The sequence below is a fragment of the Mesoplodon mirus genome (assembly GCF_964341445.2).
Source record: "Mesoplodon mirus genome assembly, chromosome: 4".
Taxonomy (NCBI): Eukaryota; Metazoa; Chordata; class Mammalia; order Artiodactyla; family Ziphiidae; genus Mesoplodon; species Mesoplodon mirus.
This window is the reverse complement of record NC_138979.1, coordinates 176,128,550-176,152,752: the sequence shown is the minus strand read 5'-3', so window position 1 is coordinate 176,152,752 and position 24,203 is coordinate 176,128,550. Positions and strand designations below refer to the sequence as shown.

General features: G+C 51.5%; 1 protein-coding gene across 3 annotated transcripts in view; it reads left to right on the top strand.

Annotated features, from left to right (window-relative positions):
- Nucleotides 1-24,203, top strand: part of CCDC88C (coiled-coil domain containing 88C) — a 127,341-nt gene that overhangs the window by 9,113 nt on the left and 94,025 nt on the right. The gene's annotated exons all lie outside the window — the stretch shown is intronic.

Sequence of the window (24,203 nt, the reverse complement as noted above, 5' to 3'; positions counted from 1 at the left end):
CAGATTCATACTGGGGTTTCACTGAGCCCTCTGCCTCTGAGACCTCCCCTAGCACTCAGCTTCCGGGGCTGTAACTTAGTCTTGGTTCTGGGGCCTGGGAGCATCTTCAGAGTCATGAGGTCCCTGTCACCAGGAGGAAGCCCTCCACCCAGCTGTGGCTTCCCTCTCTGCCCTCATGCAGTGGTGCTGGTTCTGAGGTCACTGGCCAGGCGGCCAGGTGGAGTTTGCATTGTGGCATTGGACTGGGTGCTGGGTCCAGTTCCTGCAGAGGGCTGTGGTTGCTGCTGGATTTGAAAAAAAGGAGGGAAAAGGAGGGAGTGGACAGTGTCTTGGGTTTTCTGAGATGATTATTTCCATTTTCCTCCCACTGGGGTCGGGGTACATGAGAGGGGGCTTGGGGTGCTGGGATGATTTGCTTGTGCGGCCAATTCAGCAAGCCCCTTGTGCTCATTCCATGGCCCGTTGGTGGCACAGCACTGTGGACACTCCAGGAGGCCTTTGGGAGGCTTAGCACCAGGCCCATGCTTTAGTAACAGATGCCAGCTGTGCTGAGGAGGGGTCCGGGGGTGAGGGAGAGCCCTGTGAGAACTGGATCTATAGGGGTGACGGGGGTTTGTTTCCTTGCTGAGGAGAGCCCCTGTCAGGGCTGGGCATGCTGTCAGCAGGTGGGTCCCAACTAGTGCTTCCCTCATGACAGCCATAGTCAGGGGAAACGGGTGCTGTCAGTGAACTTGGGCCTGGGCGTGGAGGTGGGGGGCTGCCTGGTGGCCATGGTGATTGTTTAGCAGCTACTCGGGGCTTGATCTCTGGCTGCAGGCACCATTCATGGTAAGCAGTGCTTTCGATGCTGTGTGCTAAGTGCCAGGGGAAGCAGGTGGTGCTAATAGTTGGAGACAAGACCCCTAATTCTGGACAGGTGAGTCTCCTGCCCCAGGTGTGGCTGGGAGGTGGTAACCTTCCCTGCCAGCACTGGGGTGGAGGTGAGGTTTCTGGCTCTGTACGCAGCATGGAACAGTCAGGTGCTTGCTGCAAGCTGTTTGGCCTGGCAGGTGCTGCCCTCTGGGCTTGGCGGCCCAGTAGGACACATGCTGGTGGCACTCAGCAGCTCTGACAGTCCAGTCTGGGCCGGCCAAAGGGCTTGAGACCCTCTGCTTGGAGGTAACGTGCCCCTCTTAGGGCACTGTGCCGAGTTCCAGAAGATGGGAGACAGTCACAGGAAGGAAACGATCACTAGTCTATTCTCAGGGCCCAGAAAGACTTATGGGTAGAAAAGAGGACCCTGCATCCTTGTTCTGTTTCTGCGCTTTAGCTCTTTGAGGGCAGGGCTGCTGTGTATTGGCAGCCTCAGCTCCAACCTGGAGCAAATGTTTGCTGAAAGCACTTGCTAAAGGCCATGAGCTGTCCCTGACCCTCAGCCAGCCCTGCTCACTTGGAGGAAGCTGGCAGGACACTGCCCTTTGGGCTGACACAGCTTAGGTGTGGGCAGTGTTCTGTTGTGTATTTTTTCCTTCCAACTTATAATAAAATAAAGTTTAGTTCTGGTTATATAAGTAATATGTGCTCTTAATAAACAGCTTAGAAAACAAACAAGTAGCAAGAAGAAAAGAACCACTCATAACCCCACCACCCAGAGACAATCACTATTAACATTTTTAGAGCTTCCTTCCAGTTTTTGTGTGAATAGTTTTTTTTGTTTTTAACATCTTTATTGGAGTATAATTGCTTTACAATGGTGTGTTAGTTTCTGCTTTATAACAGTGAATCAGTTATACATATATCCCCATATCCCCTCCCTCTTGAGTCTCCCTCCCACCCTCCCTATCCCACCCCTCTACGTGGTCACAAAGCACCGAGCTGATCTCCCTGTGCTATGCGGCTGCTTCCCACTAGCTATCTATTTTACATTTGGTAGTGTATATATGTCCATGCCACTCTCTCACTTTGTCACAGCTTACCCTTCCCCCTCCCCGTGTCCTTAGGTCCATTCTCTACATCTGCATCTTTATTCCTGTCCTGCCCCTAGGTTCTTCATGACCATTTTTTTTTTTTTTTAAGATTCCATATCTATGTGTTAGCCTACGGTATTTGTTTTTCTCTTTCTGACTGACTTCACTCTGTATGACAGATGCCTGAATAGTTTTTGTTTTACACCGTTGTGGTCGGGCCATATATACAATTGCATACCCTGCCTGTTTTCCTTACCACCTGACAATTGTAGCATAAACATACAATAACAATAATTGGTTATTATTGTAAAGGGACATTCAAGGAAGTTTTCCAAAAGAAGTACTGCCCAGCATCCCCTTGTGAGAGAGACCCTGCAGGTTGTAACGGCTTGGGGTGAAGTGAGACAAACGTGGTTCTTACTCTGGCTGGGGAGGGTGGGAGGTCACCCCTTCGGGACAGGGACTTCCTCTTGCCATGGCTTTTCAGTAGGCACACCAAGGTCATGGAGTCCAGCCCTGGGTCTTGTTTGCAAAACAGTGGTCTGGCCGCCCCCAGGCTGTCCCCTTCTTTTCTGAGGCACGTGGGGCAGGGACAGTCAGCAGGGACAGGGGCCTCTCGTGAATAGCATGGGCTTCTTTCACAAGGAAGCTCAAGTTTTGCCCCTGAAAAGCTGTGGAGACAGAAAAGGTCCTTGACATTTTTCTGGGGCAGAGGACCGGCAGTGGGTGAGAGCCAGCACGGCCAGGCTCAGTCTCACCACCAGTGTCTCGGGCCTCCCTCTGACCTGCTGCTCGGACTCTTCTGGGGTTGGCGCCTGGAATCGGCATTTTCAGAAGTTCCCCAGCTGTTTGAGTCTTAACATCCTTCCGACAGGATGGGGAATCAGCAGGCTGGAGATAGAGAGGTGGTTCTCAAAGTGTGGTCCCCGGACCAGCAGCATCAGCATCACCTGGGAACTTGTTAGAGATGCAGGTTGCCAGGCCCCTCCCCCAGACCTGCTGTGGAGGTCCAGTCGTCTGCATCTTAACAAGCCCTCCAGGTGATTCTGATGCACATTCGTGGGAACTAGTGCGTTAGAGCATTTCTAGTGATGTCTAGGAGGGGCACCTTTAGCCAGGTCTCCTGGGGCAGAGAGGGCTCAGTTCTCACCAGGTAACTCCTCTCCATCACATACAGTGGACACACATCTCATCTGCCCCAGGACGGGAAGAGGAGAGGCTCTGAGGAGAGAGGCTGCAAAGATGAGAAGGTGACCGGAGGGAATAGGTGTCACTGAGGGAGTTGCTGGGAGGGGGGAGAGGAAGCCAGAGTTGGACAGGACCTTGGGAAGAGCTCCCAGTTCAGTCTGTGAATTCAAGGAAGGAGAGGCTGATCAGAATGAGCATCCACGAATGGGACACCTGCGGAGAGGCCTGGAGGAAAGGCGGGCCTGGACCAGAGCTGCACGCTGCTTTGAGCCGCCTGGCTGGTTAGCGTTGAGCCCAGCATCACATGAGGCTTGTTTTTTGTTTTTTTTTTTTAAATTGGTCCCTCAATTCACTTCTTTTTTTTTTTAAGATTTATTTATTTTTATTTATTTATTTTGGCTGTGCTGGATCTTCGTTGGGGCATGCGGACCCTTTGTTGTGGCATGCAGGGATCTAGTTCCCCAACCAGGGATCGAACCCGGGCCCCCTGCATTGGGAGCGTGGAGTCTTACCCACTGGACCACCAGGGAAGTCCACATGAGGCTTGTTTTACTCACTCAACAGCCAAACTCTTTTCCACCTGAGTCCTTTTCAGTTAAAATTTGGATTTATGGAATGGTTCATTGTTGACATTCAGAGCCTTGAGTATGGATATTGAATGCATGTTCATTTGATCATGGAATCAGTAGGAAAATAAGGCTAGTAGTATACGCAGAAATCCCTGGTGCAGCAGATGGCTGATATATGTTTATCCTTGGGGGGTTGCTTACGGTGTCAACTGCCGTCCCCTGCCCTGGACACCTGTGATCTAGCTCCTTCTCACGACTCTTAGAGCCTAATTGTCATGTGAAGTTTCTGAGGTTTCTTTGGCTTTCTGCTGGTGGGAAGCACTTCACACAGCGGCCTGGACAAGTGCAGTGTGTTGGTGGAGATGTAAGTCTTCATTGTTGACTCACATGTGGATATCGATCCTGAAATCGGGACCCTCAGGTGCATGCAGGGACCCGCCTGCAGGACTGACTCTGAAATGGGAAATTGGCTGAGTTTCTCTGAGCATCTCCCCTCGCTGGCCAAGCACTGGGACAGGCAGCTTTCCTTCTGTGGGCCTCCTGAGTTCTCATCTGTCTGAAAGAGGGTGGGCCCTTGTGGTTCTGAAATTCCACAATCGCATAATGGCCAGAGACCACCAAGATTTAGAGTTTCAGGTGACCTCGAGGAAGCTCTGTAGTTCTGTATTATGAGTTCCTGGAACTTGGCTCTTCTGGTTTCTCACATGGTTGGAAGGCTAGAACGGACCCAGAATATTGTTCTTTGTCTCAGAATAGTTTCTTCTCAGCAGAAGAAACAGTTCAGGGTTGCCCTATCTTCTATAATCTCTTTTTTCCTTCATTGCTTTGAAAAATTAAAAATAAAACAGTACAAATGGTTATAATGAACACCTGTGTATCTGCTCAAAATAAATAGGAACATATGTGAATATTTTTCATATTTGCTTCAGACCTCTCTTTCAAGAATCTTTTTTCTGATTGAAGTCCCCAGTGTGCCTCTACTGCATCCAGTTACCCTTCCCTCCCTCCCTGGAGGTACCGCTGTCGTCAACTTGTGTGCGTATACGTATTGTTTTATGTCATCTCTTCAGATAAAACCTCCGTATACTGCCTGTACCTCTTGTCCACTCAGCCTTGCTTTTGCTTTTGAGATCTGTCAGCTTTCTGTGGCATTTGTATTAGATAACCATGGGCTGACTACCGAAAGTTAGAATTATCTTTAGGAATGTGCGCGCTCAGTTTGAAAAAACGAAAGACTTGTCAAAAGTAAGAACAGAAGGAAATGTGTATTTGACATTGTTGGTGGGAACAAAGTAAACTGTCTCATTCGTGCAGTCTCAGGGTTTTTAGGTAAAGTGATGTCTCCTTAGGTGGGTGTGATGTGCTTTGCTTTGGTGGATAGAGACAGAGTTCAAGGGAACTTAGAGTCTGCTCAGGCCCTGTCTACAGGTACCAGTGGCTTTTGCTTTATGAGTAATACAGTGTATTGAATTTGTAGGGGAGAAATTGCTTTGTCCACTCTTTAAAGGTTGAAGAGTAAGGCTGTGAGATGGGTATTCTTGTTGTAGCTTATATCTATGTTTTGAGGAAATTAAAGGTAATGTTTCTGATTATAAGATCTTTTTAACTTTTTTTTAACATCTTTATTGGAGTATAATTGCTTTACAATGGTGTGTTAGTTTCTGCTTTATAATAAAGTGAATGAGTTACACATATGTCCCCATATCTCTTCCCTCTTGCAATGATTATAATTTCTGATTGCAGATTGGGAAATATAAAGAAAATTATATCTGCCCACTATCTCGTCACCTAGGCATACCATTGTTAACATTTTGGTATTTATGCTTCCTGACTTTGCGTCTGTTACTACATGTGTTTCAAGGTGTGGGTTGTATGTAACCTTTATTTTCATTTACTGTGTACTGAGCATTTTCCCATGTCATTAAATATTCTTTCATAATATGAGTTTTAGTGTCTACATGGCACTTCATTATGTGGCTGTACCACTATCATTGATACTGAGTTATTTCTGTCTTAGAATTATAAACAATACCCCATGAACATACTTGGTCCATAAATCTTTCAACAACTGTTTTTATGTTCTTAGGATAAATTCCTAGCATGGAATTCCTGCGTCAAAGGGCATGAACACTTGGAGGACTTCTGCTACTTATTGCCGAAACTACCTTCTTTACAGGCCTTTTGTTTTTCTTTACTGAATTACACCTTTGTGCCCTTCACCCATTGTGATGGTACCTGTTACAATGACGTATTCTATGTTGCCACTGAACACTGAAGTTTTCTGTGTCTCTGCCACGTGGATGAATGTCTGAGATTATTTTTACCATACATCTGGGCGGACTGCCTTGATTTGGTGGGTCACTGGATCCTGGTTTGGAATCTCCAGTGGGGTTGTGGCGTGGTGACCGAACACAGCAGTGAGGCGGGGTGGTCCGGCCTTAGGACCGGGAAGCCTTCATCAGAGGGGGTCCTGTGCCCCATCCCCGTATCAGCAGTGGGAGCCTTTGTCTGCCGCGGACTTGACCCAAGAGATTACCAACTTCCCTGTGAATGGTCTCAGTCTAAAGTTCAAGAGAAAGCCTTCCAGACTGAGTTGGGAGGTGAGGCTGGGGAGGGCGGTGGTCTGTGTGGACCCCACCTTTCCTCTTCCCTTCTTCTTGCTTCCCGTCCCCCATTCTCTCTAGCGTAGGGTGATGAGGTGTGGGATGAGGAAGCCCTGGTGGCCCTGCCGGGGCTCACCCACTTCTCTGTCCCCTCCTCCTTGTTCTTAAGGCCAGTCTCCATGCCTGAGATGCTGTGTCTTGTGGGGTGGGAGATGGAGCAGGTAGACCAGCTGCTAAAACACCTGTGTGTGCACAGGACACGGATGTCATGGGACACAGGAGGGAGTTTCCCGGCCTGGGAAGGGGCGAAGCTCACAGAGAGCTTTCTGAAGGGGGTGACGCTTGGCCTGAGTCCTGAAGGATGGGTAGGGAGCTAGACTGGCAGAAAATGGGGTGCATGGGGGGTGTCCTGGGAGAGCAAAACCTGCAAAGCGTAGAGACATAAAGCAGCCGGCAGGCTGTCACCTCTGAGTGGCTAGAGCTTGGGGCTTCTGTGAGGAGTGGTGATGGTGAGGCTCGAAAGGATATGGAGGTTCCAGAGGGCGGATGCCATGCTAATGAATTTGAACTTCATCCTGAAGGACTTGGGAGTCTTTATAGCATTTTTAAAGAAGAAAGTTTAAAACAGAAAACTCTTGACACCTGTCTTGAGAATGGATTGGTGTCAGGAGAGAGAGGGGAGTCAGGGCAGGGCGTGGCCGCCTGGACCAAAGCAGGCGCAGAGGAGAGAGGGGTACTGGCCATGCGGGGCCGTGGATGGCAGCTTGCTAGGTGCCCCACCCGGAGCGAACATCTAGGGGAGGATAAAGTGCTTTCTCAGGCCCGGGAGAGCTGAGCCCTGCAGCAGGGTGCTTGCCCCCCAGGCTTCAGGGCAGAGCCCAATGGGGTTGAGTGGCAGTGAACTCCAGGTGAGACCGACAGGGGCTGGAGGGGGGCTGCAGCAGGGTGGCAGCTTTCAGGGCCACCCGAATTCTCTTTGTCCACACTAAGCAGAAGGTGTTTAGTCCTGACCTGTGACCCTCCCTGTCTTGCTGGCCAAGGATGGAGCGGACAGGGCTTTGGACACCTGGTCATGGGCCGCTCAGTCCCACACCTTTCCAGAGGCAGGTTGGTTTCTGCAAGATGTGAGACCAAGTGCCAGTTGGACTTGGTTTCTTTTTTTCTCTTTTCTGTTTTCAGAAGAAATGCTATGGAAGCGTACTGAATAGTAAGCAGAAACTTTGGGACCCAGCTCTGTGCCCCAGTGAAAAGGCCGAGAGGAGATAACTGGGTGCCTGCCGTAAGCCACGCATTATGCTAGGAGCTTTCAGCCCTGTCACGGTGAGGAAGAAACTGCTGTCCCTGTTTTACAGATTAGGAAAGTGAGGCTCGTGGAGTAAGGTGCGGAAGCCCCAGGGAGCTGCAAGTTTTCTTGGTCATCGGCTGCTTGGGGAAACGTCTAAAAATGAAGTGTTCTGCAGTCATGTAGGGAGGTGGCTTGCTGTGGGCAGACCAGCTGTTCTGTTAAGGTGGGCAAGGCCGTTCAGGATATCTGCACCAGTGTGGGATGGGTCCTGAGCCCGAAGCCTCGTCTGGTGGGCCAGGCTGGCAGTGCTACCTCCCCGGGGTCTCCTGCTTGGGCTCCCCCTTATTAACCAGATTTCACACCAGCCGGGAGCCCCAGAGGAAAGGGCTAGATTGCTTCAGGCGCCTCCTGAAACCAGCACTTCCGGGGTTGGGCAGTGGGTGGGACAGCAGCTGGCCTCAGACTTCACCCTGCTGCACCCCCCAGAGCAGCAGGAAGCAGAGAATCAGGGCTAATTGCAGAGGGTGGGGAGGCGTGAAAGTGGGTCTGATGTAATCAGCGGAGCCAGAATTTGACCAGGCCCTGGCGGCTTAAGGCCCGGAGACCCGGTGTTGGGGGGGTGGGGGGTGGGAGGTGGGGTGTGTGTGTGTGTGCATGTGTGTGTGTGTGCGTGCGTGCCCATGCACAGCTGTTGACAGAATCTTTCTGGTCTCTCTGGGCTCCTCCTCCTGGCCCTGAGTCCAGACCTTGAACTGCTGGGGGTTTCCCTGCTCTCTCTGAGCGGCCAGGCTCTCCTTTGCCTTGAAGGAAAGGAAGCAGCTTTCACTTGGAGTCTTCCCTTTGCACCCGGGATGGCCCCCGAGGCCCCCGTGGGCTGCCACATCGCTTTGGTCTCTTCTACACGGAGCTGAGCCCAGATGCACAGTACACAGTTGGCCTTAAGACCTCCTAACGTTTACAGATCTGGACTTCCTCAGTGTTTCTGATACATGTTCTCTCGCCATGTGTTTACTTTTTTATCTTTTGCTCAACTGTTCTCTTAATCCATGGCCATTCGTTTAAAGTGTTAAGTTTTCGAGCCCTTCCTGGAAGGTCCTTGCACCCAATTCCTTTTGTAACAAAAAGGAGGGAAATGGATTTCACAAGTTTTTAAAAAGAAAAAGAGTCTCTCCCTTGCCTTGGGTTTTGGTGTTAAATGCCAAGATCAGCGTGTTTGATATTATAACTGGTTTGTGAGAGGGACTCATGGGAGAACTTGCCTGGGCAGGCTTTGCCCTCCATAAAGCCGGTTGCGTGGCTCGTGTCCAGGGCTAATAACAGTTTCTCTTACTCAACTGTTCTTTGTGGAAAGGCAGTTTCTCTGCTACTTTGCCGTGGCATTCAGGGCCTTGGTCCTTTACGATATAATTTCAGTCTTCTTTCTCTAGTAATGAGAATGACAAAGTAATGAGGATGAGGAAGCGCTTGTCTTAAGTTGGTGGGCTCAGCTGGGATTGTTGGAGAGGCCACAGCTTGTACCCCCAATTCTGAGTCTGAGGTTTTGAGAGGAGGTGGAGGCTTCAGGAGGGTGAAGAGGCTGTCAGCTGAATGCCGTGAGGGTTCCACTGGTTTGGGATTGGGTTTCAGCAGGTTAAGGGAAGAGGGATGGTGCTCTGAATATGGGGCCACTCTCCATGGGAAAAGGGGGTATGGTGTACCTTCAGGGAGGAGCCTTGCGTTGCCCCCCATAGCTGCCCACCCACCCTGGGCTGGCCCTGGCATCGGCTCCAGCTCTGCAGGGAGAAGTCAGGTTTGCTTTCTCAGCTCGGGGTAGGCACTTAGCCGCCGCCCGGTGGAAGAGGATGAGCTAGCTCTGTGGGGTCGCTTCTCCAGTGCCCTGGAAGGTCAGGAAGGTGAAGCCAGAGGAGGAAGAACAAGATGGAAGGGGAGAGGGCACAAGTAAGGGCGAGTCATTTCACTTTTTCAAGGGTCTAGAAACTTGTGCGTCACTGTTCCTAACCATGTGACTTGGGGGGCATCATTTGATTTCACCTCTAAAATGTGGGTAACACCATGTTACCGGTCATGTGGGGCTCAGGTGAAATACTGCCTAGTTTCTGAGTCAGTGAAGAACAGTAACAGCGCTAGCTCGTCCTCCCAGGCTGACTTTGCGGGGCTGCTCCCGTGCGTTCACGCTCTGCAGATGGAGGGTCCACGTCGCTTGTGTAGGTGGAGGACCGGGGACACAGGAGGTGCACACCAGGTGCAAATAGGAAGAGAGGAGGAAAAGCAGCTGCAAGCTCCTTTGTCTGCAGAGGCAGAAGGTGGAGTCGTGGGCTCCACCGAGCCCACCTCTCAGAGTTGTGGCCTTGGGTAATTTCACCTCTGAGAGTCTCTCTTGTCGGAAAAGTGGGGATATTAACAGCGCCTGCCTCCGGCATTGCAGCGAGGGTGAAGGAAGGGCCTTGGACACGTTCATGCTGGCGGTGCCAAGATGCCCACCAGTCTCGCAGAGGTGGGGGGTCGTCACAGAGACCCGCCACTCTGGGCTGTGCTTCCTTCGTTTGTTAGTGATCGGATCATGGCGGGGCCCTTCCAGAGGTTACACTCTGATTTACTTGGATTAGTCCAATACGCGTGCGCATACGTGCTTGACTCTTGCCCTACACATTTTTCTCCTATATGAATTTTTAATTTAAAGCATACTGTTTGCTTCCAATGAACTGACTGTCTGAGGCACATTATCTCTTGGCAGCCTCATGAATGTCTCTCTCCCACCAGCAGTGACCCGCCTTAAAAGTAGGTACCGCATCTCTGTCTCTGTTCGCCTCTTACCGCACCAGCATGGAAACATGCCTGCCACCAGTCAGCGTGTGCTAGTGACAAGATACAGGGCCACAGAAGCCGTGACTCAGTGGAATAAGTAAGTCAGAGAATAACGTCATTGCACTCAGGGAACATATTACTGGCCCGGGCCCAGGATCTATCTCCAGGCTAAAATAACCCTATAAAAGTCCTCGATTCCTTCCCCATCTCTAGACAGTTGAATAACTGGAGCACAGGGCCCTCCTTTATTCATTCTCTGTCCCTTGAGTGCCTGACACATGTCAGGGACTCAGGACCTGACTGTTAAGGGGGTCCAGGGGGGCAAGCCAGGATGGAGATGCAGTGCCGTGGGGTGAGGGGGAGACCGGAGCCTTTGAATCCCACTCTTACAGGGGTCCCCCGCGGCTTTCACGCCAACCTGCAGGCTTTTCACGTGGTGTTTGCTTTGTTGATGGAGATACCATATGTCAGGTACCCGGGAGGCTCAGTCCCTGGGGGGTGGAAGTTAAATTGATTGTTTTCAACTTAGTCTAGCCGGCTTGGCTCCCCTGAGCTTGCCAGTGTTTAGGCTTAATGACTTTGAAACTTTAAAAATAAATGCCTCCTTTTCCAAACCACAGTCACCAAACAGGCCGTCCTCCTGTTCTGGGAACCAGTCAGAAAAGTCGATTTCCCTTTACACTGTGGAATTATGGTTGCTTAAGATATCAGAAACTCTAAAGCAGTTTTGGCATTTCTGTGCTAAGTTGGTCTTCTAAACACCTTCCTCCCCCCATTGTTCGGATGAGAATTTGTGACGTTTAAATGTTACAGAGTAGAGCTTACAAAATTGGATTTTTCCAAGGTGAATGGACTGAGTCTCAGCTGTGCATGTCCCAAGCTTGAGATGCCAGAAGAAGAAATGGTGGTTTCTGATAACTCCAAGCTCTCCTTGAGCCACCTGAGACTGAAGCTTGTCCAGACTTTTAGAGGAAAGCAGAGGAGGACTGAGGTGTGGGTCGCCTGGGAGGATGGCCGCGCTTGGGTCCGTCCGGCTTCTCTTCTCACCTACCATTACCCTGGTTTCTTCCTTTGGGAGGGAAACTCCTCTCAGGCTGCCTTTACCTTGTCAGTCCCTCACCTGCGTCCCAGGGGAGCCTCAGGCCAGTGTCCTCCCCGTCATTCTGGAAACAGCCGGCAGCTGTGTCTGTCACCCCTCCCCCCCTGCAGCCTCTCCAGGGGCTCCTTCTTCTCCTGCACAAGTGGGAACCCCCTCGCCCACCAGACACCACACACAGCGCTGTGACCTGGGGCCAGCAGCCCGACCCCTCCACGTCGTTTCCTCCTTTGTCCAGTGAGGATAACAACCACACTCTAAGCCCTGGGTCGTGACCGTTCAGAGAGGGCGCCTGCGTGTGAGATGCCTTGGCTTGGTGCTGCTGTAGAGCTGGAGCTGGTGGGGGTGGACTGTGCTGGTTCCTGGGCTGCAGTGCTCTCTGTGCTGCCCTGTCCTCTGCACTCAGGCATCGTGCCTGGGCACTTCTCCCGCCGGCGCACCTTCCCTTGGTCTGCCTCTGTGAAGCCCACGCAGATGCTCTGAACCTGAGTTTAATTATCTTCATTATCACCGTCATCACACTTTCCAGCTCTCATCTGCTTTCTCTGGGTCCTGCACGAGTTTGCAGGCTCCCTCAGGGCAGGGACTTTGGCGACCTTTGCTCTCCCAGGGTCTAGGAGGACAGTAAATGCCAGCTGATGGGCTGCCCTAATACCTGCTTCCATCCCGTGAACTGGGTCCGAAAGCAGACGTGACTGGCCCAACCGTGCCCGCCTGGGCCGAGGGTCCTCCCTGGGGCACGTTTATGTGATGGGCTGGACTCTCAAATGTTCCTACTTTAATGCATGGCCTGTACTGAAATTCTGGGTCTTTATTGACCCTGGGGTTTAAAAGGTGGGATAAATTGATTTCTAAAGGCAAAGCCACTTTGATAAGCCTTTTAATCTCATGCTTTTTAAACAGAAAGTAACTGGAAGTGGGACCAGTGAAGCCTTCCTCTGTTTTTTCCCTTTGGAAGTATTCTCCTCTGGTTCTGACTGAGGTTTTCTCCCTTGCTCTGGAAGGTCAAAGTCAGGACCTCAGAGCTCCGTGTCCATAACCATCCCCAGCTCCAAAGTTACTGGGTTTGGTTTTGGGGGGGGCCTGGGGGGGCACATTTGGGAAGGGGTGATCCAGTGCCTAAGTTCATAGGTCATTTAAATTACAGGGTGTATTTGAACTCCTCCTAGGTGCAGTCTCAGGAAGGGAGAGCTTGAGCCCCTGGAGATGGCCAGGTTGGTGGGAACAGGGTGAGCTGGAGCAGCTGTTGTGGTGGCTCAGTGGCTGCCACCCTGAGAGATCCCAGAGGTTTGGGAGCAGACAGATGGAGTTGGGGGGTGAGTTCATCGTGTGGCTTTGAAATCCAAGTGTACGTTCAGCTGTGGTTGGAAACAGTTTAGAATGTGTGAGAAGAGGTAGCTAGACTTTATTCTAGAGTAGACCAGAAATAAATAAGAAAGGAAGAATATGGTATGCTCAGGAGAACTTGACTTTTGGTCTTTTAGGAAGCTGCTTGATTTGGAAATCATCTTTGACTTTTAGAAATCAAGGAACTACACCCACTTTCATGGTGTTATTCACAGAAGCCAACGGTGGAAGCAGCACATGTGTCCATCTGTGGATGAATGGATTAAGAAAATGTGGTACATGCATACAGTGGAATATTATTCAGCCCTAAAAAAGGAGATTCTGACACATGCTCCAACATAGATGAACCATGAGGACATTATGCTGAGTGACATGAGCCAGTCACATAAAGACAAATACTGTAAGGCTCCACTTATATGAGGTACTTACAGAGTAGTCAGATTGAGAGAGACAGAAAGTATAATGGTGGTTGCCAGGGGCTGGGGGAAGGGATGCTGGGAATGGGGAATTAAGTGTTTAATGGGATGGCGTTGAGTTTTGCCGGAGGAAAGGAATTCTGAAGATTGGTACAACAGTGTGAATGCACTTAACACTACTGAATTGTACACTTAAAATTGGTTAAGATGGTAAATGTTAATGTGTATTTTATGTGGTCTTTCTGTTACGTGTATCCTACCATAGTTTTACCCAAAAAGGGACTGAACCCACACTTTTTCCTTCTGGAGGCCCTTGTTCTCTCCATTTTCTCATTCAGATAGGTGCACCTGTGATGCAGGCAAAGGAAGTATAACAGGATGTTTCCACTCCATTCTATGGACCTGAGGATTTTCTGTGTTGTTTGGGATTTTGTGTTTGCTTCTAACTCGTTCAGGCTCTGGGAATAGAATGAGACCAGCTGTTGGCTCTTTGCGTGTAGAACCTGGAAGGTGGCTTCGGGGACACCTTTAGGAGGATGCGGTGGGTGTGACCGTGGACTGTTACCTCCTAGGGTCCAGCAGTGTGGACTTGGAACAGCCAGTTAGAAAACCAAGAAGTTGGACTGCTGGGTGCTCCAGCCCAAGGTTGTACAGTTGGGGCTTAAGTTAACACTGATACAGCTGAGGTGCCAGCTGTGTCATCTCTGCCTTTAGCATAGAGCATGAGACGTGATTTGGGCATTGCACTGAATTAGATGGGTCCCCACCCTCTCTAATATGGTAATGAGGTGGAGATGCTAGGAGCATGAATTGAGAGGAGGATAGAAGGTTTTTGTGGAACGTATGGCCGTGTGCCAGATGCTGGTCTCAAGTATTTTCTGAAGGAATGAAGAGGGCATCCAATAAGAATGTCCGTGATGTTAATCATACGGGGTGTGGAACCTCAGGCCCGGCTTTAAAAGTGGTGGGTCTTTCCCACTTAGTGGCTAAATGACCATACATGGCTAGCTGAGCAGAATCACTCAGCATTTCTTTCCTTTCCATTTTTTTTTAAACTCCTTTTTTTTTTGTTTTAAAGAAAAAACCTTTTCGCTTGGAGTCAGCATGGGGGTTTTTCCACATTGAAGCACTTAGTCTTAAGCCTGGAGAGCCAAGATACTCCTCTTGGTGGTGGGTAGTCCTAGGGTATGAGGACTTCTCAGCAGTTCATGCCTAAATCAAACCGTGATTAAACTGTCAGAAACAGAAGCATCCCTTTCTTTTTTTTCTTTTTTTCTTTTTTGATGCTCAATGAACTTCATTTATTTTTTTTTTTTTCTGAAGTATAGTTGATTTACAATGTTGTGTTAATTACTGCTGTATAGCAAAGTGATTCAGTTGTACACACACACACACACTCATTTTTTATATTCTATTCCATTATGGTTTATCACAGGATACTGAATATGGTTCCTGGTGCTATACAGTAGAACCTTGTTGTTTATCCATTCCATATATAATAGCTTACATCTGCTGACCCCAATCTCCCACTCCACCTCCCTGCCTTGGCAACCACAAGTCTGTTCTCTGTCTGTGAGTCTGTTTCTGTTTCACAGATAGGTTCATTTGTGTCATATTTTAGATTCCACATGTAAGTGATATCATATGGTATTTGTCTTTCTCTTTCTGACTTACTTCACTTAGTATGATAATCTCTAGTTATATCCATGTTGCTGAAAATGGCATTATTTCATTCTTTTTCATGGCTGAGTAGTATTCCGTTGTATATTTGTACCACATCTTTTTTTTTTTAGGAGTTTATTAATTAATTTATTTTTGCTGTGTTGCTTCTTCGTTTCTGTGCGAGGGCTTTCTCTAGTTGTGGCAAGCGGGGGCCACTCTTCTTCGCGGTGTGTGGGCCTCTCACTATCACGGCCTCTCTTGTTGCAGAGCACAGGCTCCAGACGCGCAGGCTCAGTAGTTGTGGCTCACGGGCCTAGTTGCTCTGTGGCATGTGGGATCCTCCCGGACCAGGGCTCGAACCCGTGTCCCCTGCATTAGCAGGCAGATTCTCAACTACTGCGCCACCAGGGAAGCCCCACGTCTTCTTTATGCATTCCTCTGTCAGTGGACATTTAGGTTGCTTCTTGGCTATTGTGAATAGTGCTTCTATGAACATAGGGGTGCATGTATCTTTCTGGATTAGAGTTTTGTCTGGATATATGGAAGCATCCCTTTCTTCTTGAGGTCTTTTGGGTCTAGGTCACTGATGTCAGCTTTGGACTTGGAATCACATGTGTCTAGAAGAGCAGTTGGTGACTTGCCCCTGACGAAGCCGGGGAGGATGAGGAGGAAGGTGGTGGAAGAGGTCAGGGTGCACAGTGCCCACTGTTCCCATTTTAGTGTCTGGACTTGGACGGAGGGCTGATGGAGCCACTTCTTCTTTCTCCTTACTTACCCCTGCCCGGCCTGTAAAGGCCCCACTCCATTAGCCGTTAGCTGCTGAGGCTTTAAAATGAACTAATTTGACCCTTGTCCAGGCAGAGGACAGGAGTGTTCCCTGCACGCTTGGTTTTCCTTGGATTTGGCGCTGGTCTGGCATCCAGACTAATATCCTGCCTTGGGCTGGTGAACAGTTACTGGGGGAGGGGTCATATTCCATCTGGGAATGAGCTTTCCCTGCCCCTGTGAGGGAGACCTTGGCCCACTGTGCAGAATCAGGAACCTGGATGCTTTCTTGTCCGCCTTGTGTTTTTATCACATAGATGATAGTAATCAGAATAAACCTTTGCCTAAGAAGAGAGAAGGCAGATGTTCCCCACCATCCTGCCAACTCAGCACATTAAAGTGGTTCATAGTTCACTATCCTTTGGAGCCCGTGGCTGTTCCCTGGGAAGGGAATCTGTGGCTTTCATGGGGACAGCTGATGGCTATTAATACCCCGAGGAAGTCCTCTGTGCCAGCCGCAAAGGGGAGGGGTTAACGTCTTCCTCCCCAAGCAGGCTTCTGGGCCACGGCCCGCTGTGAGAACACATCTCTTTCTTTGGTTGAAACGTCACGTGTTGCGCTCCTTTTTAAAGTCATCTTCCGTCTTCCACAAGTGGCTGTCGGCTTTGCCATGTGCGTCTTTTGTTTACAGATCTGTTTGAGAGCGTACTGTGAGCATCTGAGCCGAGCCTGAGCACAGACGCAGTCTCGGTCTGTTCTTCGAGGTTGCTGTAGCTTGTGTCACACAGGAAGGGCTGAGGCCCTCAGCCAGGATCTAGAGTCCCCGTGGCAGAGATGACAGACACCCTAGCCGGGGGCATTTCCAGAGCAAGTGCCGCCTGGTACCTGCCTGGACTTCAGAGGGCAGGAGGCCTGGGGGTTAGAGGGTGGCATCAGGAGCTGTGGAAAGCTGGGCTGAGGAGGCCCAGAGCTGCAAGGAGGGGGATTGGGTGGGGGTGGGGAGGATGGGGAGATGGGCTGTGGCCACGTGGCGAGTTATTAGCAGAGCTGGAAGCCAGTTCCCACATGACATGACAGAAATCTGGTCATAGTTGGCTGGGACTCATTACCACCCATCCTCTCTTTTTCTTGCTGGCCAGGGGCACAGTTGGGACATCCCTGGGCTTCATAAATGTTCCTCTGCATTGTTAAGGCTCAGGTGAATCTAATGGAGGGTTTTGAACGAGTCCCGATGGCATGTGGCTGGTGGGATGTTAAAGCCGGAAGTGGCCATGGGTGTTTCTGGCCCTGCCGGCCGCATAGCAGGATGCCGGGGATCTCCTTCCACTCAGTGTGGGAGCCCCCTCCGCAGAGAATGAGAGATTCTGATGTAACTGGTCGGTGGGCTTGGGTATCAGTATCGTTTAAAAGCTCTCTTAGGTGCTTCTGATTAGATGATTCTGATGTGCAGCCAGGCCAGGAACCACTAACCCTCTTCCCCCTGCTCCTCGTTCAGCAAATGGGGAAAGAGAAACGGGCCATCGAGTGGTTTTCTTTGGTCCTTTCAGCGATTCGAAGTCATAGGCAGTTTGAGTCCAGGACCTGAGGTCTGGGCTCCTGTCCCCTGAGGTCACCTCATCCCCTCCTGGCCTTGCCTTCCCGGCAGGCATCCAGGCATCAGCCAGGGATCTTCACGAGGCTGCGGAAAGCCTCGTGGAAGTCGCTGGAGGGGCTCTGGCTCGTGTACCTGGCGTGGGCAGGTGGATCGGAGAACACCTGAGTCTGCTTCCTGGTGACTTTTCCAGCGTGACAGGGCGGGGCAAGAGAGCTCGGGTTTTTCTGTTTGCCCCTGGCTTTGAACTTTGAGGAGAGCACTCACAGGCTCGGTGCCATCTGAGTGTGGCTTCTGTGGCACATGCTGCCCTGGAGGCTGGGCCTGAGCGGGTCTCAGGGAGGAGGCGTGAGGCAGCCTGCAGGCCAGGCCTCCCCGGGCTGAGGCCTGGCTGCCCCTACCTGGGGGTCCCAGCACCGCATTCAGGAGAGCATGGAGCTCTCCACAGGCGCCCCCAGGGGCTCACCTTCTCAACACGAGCCTTTGAGCCTGACCGGCTTGTCTTCAAGCCCCCAACGGTAAGGCTGGAAAACACACACTGATGTTGAAGACCTGGGCGACAGTTCGTCCATGAGCTTATCGCTCCTGCTCTGGCTGCTGTGTGATGTACTTATCTTGTTTTAAATTTCAAGCATCGAGAGCTTCCCTGGTGGCGCAGTGGTTGAGAGTCCGCCTGCCGATGCAGGGGACATGGGTTCGTGCCCCGGTCCGGGAGGATCCCACATGCCGCGGAGCGGCTGGGCCCGTGAGCCATGGCCGCTGAGCCTGCGCGTCCGGAGCCTGTGCTCTGCAACGGGAGAGGCCACAACAGTGAGAGGCCCGCGTACCGCAAAAAAAAAAAAAAAAAAAATTTCAAGCATCCAGAGAGATGGTTCAGGAATGTCAGGTGCTTCTAGTCCCGTTGAGCCCCTTCTCCGTTGACAGTCCTTTGCGGAAAGCCCTGGGTGCCCCTCACCCCCATCCCGCTCCAGGCTGGCAGCCTCTGAGGAGCCCCTCCTTCCCCTGAGCACCTGCTGTGTGCCCTCCGTCTCCATGAGCCACCCTGGGAGGTGCTGTGGATGCAGGAATTGAGGGGCCACCAAGAGGTTCAGCCACGTCACTCGGCCACGAGAACACCTTTACCAGGTTCAGAGCCCAAACTATCTGACGGCAAATCCCACAAACGGATTAAAAACTACTTGTGTAAACATTTTGTGTTTCCGGTCCTGACGTTCATTTTCTTTTCCAACACACGTCCTTGCATTAGCGGCTGTGCAGTTTTTATGTGAATGGCTACACCTAAAGCTGATACCACCTTGGGCCTGATCTCTCTACTTCCCTGTGCCTCAGTTTCCTCATTTATGATATGGAAGTCACAACAAGGTTGCGCTGAGGATAAGTCAATGTATTTAAAATAAAAGAGGAGGGCCTCCCTGGTGGCGCAGTGGTTGAGAGTCCGCCTGCCGATGCAGGGGACACGGGTTCGTGCCCCGGTCTGGGAGGATCCCATATGCCGTGGAGCGGCTGGGCCCGTGAGCCATGGCCGCTGAGCCTGTGCGTCCGGAGCCTGTGCTCCGCAACGGGAGAGGCCACAACAGTGAGAGGCCCGCGTACAGCAAAAAATAAAAAATAAAAAATAAATAAATAAATAGAAAAATAAAATAAAATAAAAGAGGAGGGCCTGGCGCTTAGTGTATCAGTATTTGCAATCCCTGCTACGGTTGCAAATGAAAGCAGAGGATGCCCAGAACTGGCCCGTTGCAGTGGGCTCTGGTTGCCCTCTCTGGTGCCATAGTAGGTTCTAAGGCCCCTGAGGTGGTCTAGGGGACTAGACTGGTTCATAACCCATGACAGCAGAGCCCTGGATCCCGCAGGCCATCCCAGCGCTGGGCGTGAGGAGGAAGGCCCTAGGGAATCAGTGAGGACTCCCTCCTGGTTGAACAGTCATGTCACACACTATGATGTGGGTGTCGTGGGAAGCCTACAACATGCCACACAGGCTGTGTGGGCAGAAGACACAGATTACCCTCTAGAATGGAAACTGCCAGCTACCAGGGCAGGGAGGAATCCAGATGTGACCGTGATGAGGATTGTGTGTGTGCCCACGTGTGCAAATAGACACAAGCCCTGTCCTAACACGAGTCTGCTGCTGCGTTTACTTTTTAAATTATAGGTTTGTCATAGGAGAGAGAACACTCAGTCATTAAAGGACTATAAAAAGTATGAGGTAGATGATTCAGGTATTATTACCCCCATTTGTCAGATGAGGAAGTAAGGCCCTGGGATGTTAACTGACTTGCTCAGGGTCACATACAGCTAGTGGGTTTCAGGCCTGAAGTTGGCACCCAGGCCTTTGTGCTCCTGGTGCAGTGTTTTCTTCTGCGCCGTATGGCCTCTGTAATAACACATGTGGATAGTTTTTTCAGAGATGAGGAAGTGGGTGGAGATGTGCCATAAGCAGCGAGCCATGTTCCCCATCCAGGACAAAAATAGTTGGGGTTTTAAAACCCCAGAATATCCAGACCCCTGTTTGGCACCCCCTGGACTACCCAGGAAGGGCACCGGCTCCTGCCTTCAAAGCTACCTGCCACCCGGTGACCTGAAGCCTGTCTCCAAGCACAGGTTTCATTCCTGCCTGGTGGCTCATTTTCTCATTGAGGCTTCAGGAGGCTCCCGCCTTCGTGATGCATGCCTGGGTACCACTGTCGGTCCGAACTGGAGGTGACATGGGCCGTGGGCCCCAGGGGGCAGGGGTGACAGGGAGTGCGGCCCTGGCATCTTTTCCCCTATTAAGGTTACTTGCTTTGGTTGGACAGCAGAACCCTGGGTAGGGGAGAGATGGAAAGGCGTGTTGGACCCTGACAGTGGTTGGATGACATTTGTTGGTGGACCTCTTTGTTCCCTAGATTGTTAGAAATATCCAGAGTCCTATAGATCAAATCCCTGGCCAACAGCCTGCACTTTTCACCTGGGGTTCTGAGGTTTGGGATCCTGCAGACCTGCGAACCGAAACCTCAGAGCAAACCCAGCCTGGGGCACTGTGCTCCTGTGTCAGAAAGGGAGGATTTGGCGGCGCAGGTCTCACCAGGTGGCTTGTTGGAAAAGGCTCTTGGGGGTCTAAGTGATCACGTTGTGTTGCTTTACGGGGAGATGTTACTTTGAAAGAAAACAAAGAAAAAATTGGTCTGTAGAGAGTAGGGACTGTATTGCCCTTTGATGCTGGGTGGATGGCGACCTAAGAGCCACCCTCATGCTGTGGATTTGAGGGGCAGGATTCAGAGCATCAGATGCAGCCACATGTCCTCCTCTGGTGACCAAGGGTGTGCCAGTGGGCCTGGGTCCACCTGGGAGCTGTCAGGACCAGGGAAGTGAGGACCTCAGGGCCCAGAGTCCAGCAGTGCAGGAGAGAGTGGCTGACGGTGGGGGGATAGTCAGCTGCCTTTTTCCCTGTGCTGGTGCACGGTTCACAGCACAATAGTGACAGTCAGGGTCTTTTCTCCTGAGAATATTTGGATGATCCTCGTGGCGTGGATTTTGATGCATTGATTCTCTCACTTCAGTCTTACTGGACGCACCAGTGCACGTGGTCCCCAGGTGTGATGCCCTCTGAATGCCTTCCCAGGATGCACAGGGCGCCTGGTCCCCAGAAGGCCTTTCCCTCACACGGATGCAGGATTGGCCTTCATAGTGGAGACAGAGGGATGCTGCCTTTCTGCAGGTTTCACAGCATCACCTGTTACTGGAAAAGGTTACACGCACAGATAAATTGGTTTGCCTCACTGTCGGGAAAATGGGCCTCATGAAGTCTGATGTGGCCGCATTCCGATGGTACAGCCCTCTCTGTTGGCGACTCCTCCCTGCCCCAGCACGCAGCGGACAATAAAATGGTTTACAATCTGTGGGAATGCTTGTGTCTTTTCCCAGCGCTTCGTTTCCCCGAGAACAGCGCTGTTCCCAGGGGTGTCCGGTTTCCCACTGCCATTCACCAAGCCCCACACCGTCCTTAAGCAGCAAGAACTGGTTTTACCAAGTAAACCGATACCTCCACGGGCATCCTGGGCGAATAAGGATGGGGCGGCTTAATAAGTCACTGGCAGACCTTTGAGGAGGCCGAATGGCCCTGGCTTGTCACCTCTCCTGTTTCTTAACACTCGAGTGGGCAAGCCGAAGGAGGGAGGGCCTCCCCTTTCCTCCAAGTGGGGAGGAGGGCTCGCTCCATCGAACAAAGCCAGTCTTGCCTAGGGCCCCCTGTGGCCCCCTGAAGTTCCTGGCCAGACCCCCACTGGAGCAGGGCAGGCCTGGCCCTTAAATAGACTCCCTGGGAGATGGGCCTCTCTGTCCAGCTGACTGCTCCAGGCGCAGGGGCCTGGCAGAGCCAGTCACCCCATCTCCAGCTCTGCAGCTGATGGTGAGGAGAAGGGGCTCCTACAGGCAGCTGTGGGCTTGTAAGCTTTTTACGTGCTTTGGCAGGAAGGCCCTGGGGCTTGGGAGCCTGACAGGTGCTGAGAAGGGGACGCAGCGGAGCATGGGAGCCAGATCCCCTGGGGTCTTCAGCCAGAATCTCACCTTACCTCCGAGGCTGCGGTCAGTGCCTGGAGGGGCTGCGAGGAGGGAGGACAGCCCCAGCCTTGTGGGGGACAAGGGAGGCGACTTCAGGAGTGAGGGCCTCCTTCCCTCCTGGAGCAGTTGGGGGTGACCGTCGGCCTGTGCCACAGAGTGTCACAGAGGTACAGTCAGGATGATGCCGCGTGTCCTGAGTGGGTACAGGTTAGGATTTAAACCTGGTGGCAGGGCCAGGTTTGGAGGGTGTGGTTGAGTCTGTGCCTCGTGTCCAGGAAAGCTGTGGTCTCCCCTTGAGTTTTCTGTAGAACACCAGGCAGTCTGGGACCCAGGGGCCACCCGCTCATGCTTGCACCCACTTCTCAGACTGAAGTTAGACTTGGTTTTATTCCCCAACCGTGGGGGCTGTGTCTTCTCCCTTCTTCTGTCTCTCACCTGCTGGTTGGCTTCCTTGAGGCCCAGTGTGGATCAGCTCGGCCCTGGGCCGCCAGGAGGGATGGAGAGATGAGCAGACATCCTCCCGGCTCTGGAGGAGCTCAGGGTTAAGACACCGCAGGGTACAGTGGAGGCTGGGCTGGAGATGACACAGCTTTGTAAAGGCCTTCATTCCTAGCAACCAATTCAGAGTCCAGATACTCTGGGGAAGAATTAACTGTTCCCACTCTGTATAGTCTTCCCCTAGGTGCTGTGTCGTGGGACCACCATGTTTACGGTGTCCTTAGAAACCGTCTAGTCCAGGGAATGGCAGGTGGGTTTAGATGGCATCTTTTGGGTGCAGATGGATTAGTTGTGGCTGCTCAGAGTGCTGTGTTGAGAAGAGCTAGGAGGCCTTGCCCTGGATCTGTGGGCAAGAGTGCTTTAATCGATTAGCGATGTCTGCCACGCAGGCGAGAGGAGGCGGCAAGCAGTGTTCCCTGCACAGTGTGCGTTATCTCTGATTTTACAGACGAAGAAACTGAGGCCCAGAGAAGCTGTGACTTGTTTCCGTGTTTGGTGTTGGGTCTGGAACCGGAGCCTAAGGCTGCTGCTCCCAACCCAACGGTCTTCCCGCTGCCCCGACACCGAGGAGCCCATCCTCGCAAGAGGCCAGACGTACAGGCGTGAAGCAGTGAGGAGAAAGTACCAGACTGGGCCATTCAGAAAATACACCATAGAAGGAATCAGGATGGAGGCAGGGAGATGGGCTTCGACAGGAGAGAGGAGTGAGCTGGGTCTTGCAGGAAAGGCCTGATTTGGATGGAAGACAGTTCTGACATCCCTCCATGAGGGCTCTCACCAAGGCTGTGGGCAGAAAGTGCAAAAGCTGCCACCCTCAACTCTCTCAGTGTGTCAGGTCTGAAAGTACTTTTTGTCAGGAGCAGGAAGAATGGGTGACTTTCTGGGCACTGAGAATGCAGAGAAGACAAAATCCTAGACCCCAGAGGTTTTTCCCAACGTTTGCCAGCCGGTTTGTCCCACCTGCCCTTTGCCCAGCACCTGTGCTCTGGTGGTGTTGAGACTTGGGGTTTGTAGCCTTTGTGGTCCCTTGGGTAGCGTGTGATGCGTCTGGCGGGTCACAGCCCCCTTCACAGGACAGGCTCCCCACGGAGTAGCCTCTGCACCTTTAGCTTCCACCCAGCCGGTGCCTCTCGGGGAGCCATTGTGTGATGCAGGTGTGGCGTGTTCCGTGATGCGAGTAGCTGCTGTCAGCGGGTTAAACAAAGGGTGGATCAAGGCACACGCTGCTTCACGTCCCCGTTTTTAGCTCATGTTTCTTGCCGGATGAGGAGTCAGTTTGGCCCTTACAGGAGTTGCTTGATGTTTCCACCAACCACGTTACTCCACCCTTGTGTGTCGTCATTCCCCCAATTTCACAGTCTCCTTGGCCAGTGGTTGGAGGCACAGAGACCTGCTCGGGGCGGGGGGGTGGGGGTGGGGTGGGGTGCAAGTCAGAAGCGCTGCCTGGAGCCTCTGCAGGTTCACCAGCAGGAATCCTGTATCCATGCTCTGCCCGCTACCCTTCTCTCTCTCCCACTTCTGGGCTGTCCTCCAAAAAAACGTTCAGAGTGCTTCATTTTAATAAGCACGTAGGGGAAAAAATTTCAAAGCGTGTAATTGTGGTTATGTAAGAAAACACCAGTATTCTTTAGAGATGCCTTCGGATGGAGGCGTGAGATGACAAGGTGCTGGAGTTTGCTTTAAATTTTGGTTTGTTTTATAACAAAGGGAAGAAAGATGGATGAAGCAAATCTTGCACATTGTTGAATTGGCATGCTGGGTACGTGGGGGTTTATTGTACTGTTGTTCTCTCCTTTTATTTACATCTGAAATTTTTCACGTTAGCAGTGTTTAAGAGCATATAAGATTCTACTGAAAACTTTGTGTGTGTAATTTTTGGTGCTCTTCCGTAAA